This window comes from Anser anser (genome assembly GCF_964211835.1).
Source record: "Anser anser genome assembly, chromosome: 2".
Lineage (NCBI taxonomy): Eukaryota > Metazoa > Chordata > Aves > Anseriformes > Anatidae > Anser > Anser anser.
The window spans coordinates 60,368,804-60,374,327 of record NC_139721.1 but is presented as its reverse complement, the minus strand read 5'-3'; the positions used below and the strand labels follow the sequence as shown (position 1 = coordinate 60,374,327).

Here is a 5,524-nt window from a genome sequence, read left to right as displayed (position 1 = left end):
CAGTATAGAAAAATTAGAAAGTGTCCAGAATTAATCATGATTGTTCAACATTAAATTGCTCTTCTGTGTCTGAGTCAAATAAGAGAACATATCACACGTGCTTACTTTCATGCTTTAAGGAATAATGAATATATATTTTTTCTTCCTTTATTCATTCTGCCTCCTGCACTTGAGGATGTAATTATGTATAAATTAAGATTAGAATAACATATGTAGCTGAGTATTGGGAAATACTGACCTGTGTTCTTGATTCTGCAAGGAAGTATAGCAAAATGGTCATCACAGAATAGTTCGATACAGATGTTTGAAATATTTGTTCCAAAATTCTATGAAAAGTAGAGATATGGCTGTAGTAAACCAGTGATCTAGGTTTAGCTTGTGTCCTCCAGTGTTGTCCTGAAAATAATTTGAAGTAGTAGAGTAACACAGAGATAGAAGTACGGAATGCTGCATAGTGCTATGACAAAGGCTGACAGGGAATTGATAATCTCAGTATGTGACAGAAATGGAATGACAATGTTTCATGTGCCAGAAAACCTAGAGTAAGGTGGATAAATGTGAGGTAGATAGGTCTGCCATAAATTGCAGCGGATTTCAAGGATGCTGTACCAAAGGAAATGTCCAGAAGGAGCCCAGTATCTGGGGCATCCAGATGTTGGGCACCTAATGGCCACTTTCATAGTAGTGTTTGTTTTGGATACTGACTAGCTAGCCCCTTCGGAAAGTCATAAAGCATTTCTTGACCTTAAGGTTTAATTCCAAGCATCATTAGACATTGGAGGCAGTTTATGTGATGTCTGTGAATAACAGATATTTCTAACTAATTGTAAAGACCATTGAAAGCCAGTAATACAGACTTTTCTTTGACTTCAAAAGGTTTAGAAGCCAGGCTTTAGCAAACAAACCAACCAAGTCTTTAGACATGGGAATAGGCTAGCTGGCTTTATGCTAGCCTCTTACAAGTTTAAATAATGTGCAAGTGCTTTATTATCTTATGAATGACAGCTGTACAAAGCTTTCAACAAACACTGCTCTGTTTCCCTTCACTGATAATGGTGGTTGTCAGTATGGGTGGTGAGAAGCCAGAGGAGTTACCTGCTGCAAGGAGAGAACTGGTGCCTAATTTCAACCTGATGTCCATCCCAACTGTTGAACTTCTGACACTTGACAATGTTTACAAAGCCCTGAAAAAAAATGAAAAGCTGTTCTTGTTTAATTCAAAGTATTAATTTCATCAAACCACTCATGCTGAAATAGATGAGTGAGAAATAGATGAAAGAGAACAATAGTTATTGAAATATACTGTATTTTGTTTCTGAACACCTTTGATCAGTACAATTAAATATATAACAGGAAATGTTCAGTCTGAATATGTTAAGAAAAAATGATGAGTTAATCTGCTGGAAGTGGGGAAAGGGTTTTGTGCCAATATTATTGCTTTTCTATATTCATTTCCCAATTTACTGTATGCCTGCTGTTTCAGGATTGAGCTACATAAGGAGAGACTGAAAAATCTGAAGAAGTTTAAGTTTTGAACCATGTATTGTTATCAATATGGATTACTATTAAATTGTAATTTTAACATTTAAAAGAAAAATATTAATGTGTATTTTCCTTGTGCCCTAATTTAACACTGGAAACTTAATGCATTGCTACAAGGTGAAATTTCTTTCAAGGTATCAGAAACACGGAGACATTAAAAAGTAACAAATGCAATAATTAAGATAAATTACCAAAAAAAAGTTCTCATGTGGTTTTATAGTCTGAGTTTAAGCATTTCCGTTATAGTCTTACAACTGAGAAGAAATGTTCAAAAACATTTGTAATCACCAGCAAGTAGAAAAGAAGTTGAACATGAAACAGTCAAAAGAAGTCAATGTCACAATGCCGTGGAGGACTTCAGTGCTGATGAAACATAACTGTCTTGCTGTAGTTATTGCAAGTTTCTCAGATGAGTTCTGTCTGTGCATCCTTAGTGTGCCCTACAGTTGGCATTGCCAGGGTAGAGACAGACCTCACAGCTTTCTCGTGCATGAATTCTGTCACCAGAGCACTGTTTAAACAGTCTTACTGATGAAATGCTCTTGAGAACAATTTAATTCAGTTTCCATTTATTTCACCATACCTCTTTGAGTATTTGTAGCTGAACATGTACACATACTTCAAACAGTCTGTATATCAGGCCAGCTGTCACAGCAAATGGACCAAAAGTATTTCTGAATATGATACACTTATCTCCAGATTATTTGGAAGATGGAGAGGATGAGCCCATGAAAAGAAAAAAACTTCTCTGACTCTTCTAATTTCTTTCTCTTAGTCTTTAATCATTCATGCTTGATAAATTGCATGTTTGTTCTTTGTCTGTTGGAAGAGACTACACAGAGATGCACAATGCATATGAAAGTACCATTTTGTATTCAGGAAATGATTATACAGGGTATTAATTCAGATTCTGTTTGGATTTAGGTCCAAATACAGAAAAAATAGTGCATTTTATTATGAAATTAACTATAGATTTAGATTTCCCTTTACACGAAGCAATGTTTTATAATATTTTTAATTGAGTAGACTTCCACCGAGAAAGTAGAATGAAATAGCCCACAAGAGGAAGAGGGTAGTACTGCTTCTTTAAGATATCTGTTTGTACGTAGAAATATTCTTCCATCGCCATTACATTACATTTGGACACAGTGGTGCAAAGCTACTGCTAGAGTAGACTCAGCAACGGCAAGCTCTGTGGATGAACTATGACAATTCTTGAATCATTTTTTCTGTAATTACAACTCTATTGTTGAGTGTTGAGTGTGCTGGTTGTGGGGTCTAACTATACTCCTGGGCAATTAATGAACATAAGAGGTCATTGACCCATGATTAAAATGGAGGATATGAACTGCACTTCCTCCAAAAGTGAAAAGATACTGATAGGTGAAGTAATAAGCAGTACTGAACATATTCTTGTTCTACAGTTGGTCTTTGCATGCTTCTTTGCATGCTTCTGCCCTAAAAACAAATGCTATGAGGGTGTTTTGGGTACAATGAGGAAAAAAAAATGGGCATGGAGGGCAGAAGTATAAAGATATTCTGCAATTGCAGTGTAACAAATAAAATATCGAAGAATTGGCAGGAGACAAATGTTAGTCTAAACAGAAAAGAGTAATGAGGTAAAGGAAATATGTCTCAGAAAAATTGTTTCTGAAGGAAAGAAGGAACAAAGAATCATTCTACTGAGATTTGACTACATCAGGGAACTGTGTGAGATATTAGATTACTACATACAAAGGATGTAGAAAGGACGAACAGTGGTAAGAGGAATGATAATCTCTCTGAAGAAATAAATGACTTATTCACCAATCTGAGTGAAACCTGGCTGTTGATATTCCTCAGAGCCCTATTCCAGGAAGAATAGTTTTTTCTGTTCACAATAATTTCTCAAACAAAACTTGATTTTGACTGCTTTACTTAAGCATTTTTCATCATTTATTTAACATCTCCCAGCCTCAGCCACCTTTTCTTAGAATGACTATTCAATATGATGCAAAGAATAGATTTGGAACTTGAAAACACTTTATGTACATAGTAAAATAGATATTTCACTGGAATACTGTAAAAGAAATTAAGAGTGGATACAAAACAGAAAACTATCCTTGACTTTGATTGTAATGTCTTTTAAAGAAATACTTGTGTTAAAGTAACTTAAATCCCTGACTATTTTAAAGGTGTGTATACACCAACGTAAGATTGATACCGCAGTAACACCGTGAGTCAAAATGACTTGTGAAGAACATTTAAAGGTCCAATCCTACTTTCTCTAAGTATCAAACTATGCATATATAGCAATGTGATATACTCTAGGTACAGTCCAACAAGTAGATCTCCAAAAAAACACAAAGCCTTACAAAGTTCAAGAAGCACAACAGTTTCAAATCCCACTTACCTAACAGAGCACGTTTTGGTCATGATAATGCAAATGCCCGTCACAAATCTTAGTGTGGAATAATTGCTGGAGGTGACTTATTGAGATTAAAGATGTGTCCTCATCTTAAGATAAGGTTCAGCATTGAGGAAACTTTCAGGGTGAGATGTGGCAGATATGCAAGGAATCTGTTCCATGATAGTCCCTTTGGCAACATACCTTGCAGCCTTAGATATTTGCACTACCAGTGTTGGTGTGCCGCCTCTAAGAGAAATAGCACAGAGAGTGGAGTGGAGTGAAGACACCAAGCTCTATAATACCACCACAGGGATGGGGAACTTGATGGTGCTATGGAACTGATAGATTGCATGGCCATCCCTGATCTGAACAGATAACAAAATCATGTTCTCTGGGTGAACTTTGCTCCTTATAAACTCATTATAATGCCAAAACACACCTCCAACCAAAAGTCTACTTGCCTCCAAGGTGCCACCACCTGTCTCTGAGTATGCGGTCTGAATTTCTTTAAATTACACCTTTAAAGCAAAAGTGAGAAAATTTTATACCAATCATAAGGAAGATACATATGACTAGAGTCACTCAAGCTCCACCTAAAAGTAAGAAAATTGTATAAAGATGTCACAAGAGAAGAAAAATGTTAGGAAAGGTATCATCACAGAGAAGTCGTGAGGACATCAATGACCTCTGGGGTCAGTCGATAGGCTGACCCTCTCTTCCCCCACATAGGGATACTTATTGGGTAAGATTCAAACCCTCGGTTATACTGAGTGCTTCCCTGGGAAACCTGACATTTTCTGTAGAGTTGTTTCATGAGTTAACTTATATGTAGTTGGTTGTGTTTGTCATATTCTTGGTATTTGCACTTGCTCTGCAGCCAGTGTTTGTCGCTAGCAATCTAAAAGAACCTCTACTTCTGTTGTTACTATAAACTACGCCAATCATTAATCTTCTAGACTGAAGGTGCATTGTACTATGTGTGCATCTGTGATTGTCATACTTCAATATATTGAATGCAGTTGGACTTCAATGCTGAATTGGGCATCACTCAGAATTTAAGCCCAGCCAGCCCCTGCCCCTCTGATATCTGAAGACAAACTGGAACTCAAGGGGGATTAAGTCCTGCCCTTTAACACAACACCTCAAGCTGAATGGAACTTCTTACAGCAGGGATAAAATCAGAGCTTTCTCAGGAGCTAGTCTGAAACCATGGAACAGTCACTGACAGACAGCAAGCCCACCACAAAGCACGAAATACAAGGTGTTACCTTTTGGCTTGTCTTCTCCACAATAAACACAGGGCAGTGTGAGCATTTTGTTCTCTCAACCCTTCCTCCTCATTCTCTTCTGAATATCAAAAAAAAAAAAAAAAAAAAAAAAAAAGTAAATGTCATCTGATATGAAACCACAGAATAATATCATAGAATCTTAGAATCAATCATAGAATAATAGAATCATAGAGACTCATAGAATCATAGAATCGTAGAATGGCTTGGGTTGGAAGGGACTTTAAATGTCATGTAACTCCAACACTCCTGCCATGGGAAGGGACACCTTCTACTAGGCTGGGTTGCTCAAAGCCCCATCCAACCT

At 36.8% G+C, this 5,524-nt stretch overlaps 1 long non-coding RNA gene across 1 annotated transcript in view; it reads right to left on the bottom strand.

Moving 5' to 3' along the window:
• Positions 1-367: 367 nt before the first annotated feature.
• LOC310895580 overlaps positions 368-5,524 on the bottom strand; it is a 5,875-nt gene continuing 718 nt past the window's right edge. Inside the window, exons 2-4 of the long non-coding RNA XR_014580778.1 lie at positions 5,200-5,278; positions 1,096-1,184; positions 368-396 (exon numbers count right to left, since the gene is read on the bottom strand). This is a non-coding gene — a long non-coding RNA (uncharacterized lncRNA). The remainder of the gene's footprint in view (positions 397-1,095; positions 1,185-5,199; positions 5,279-5,524) is intronic.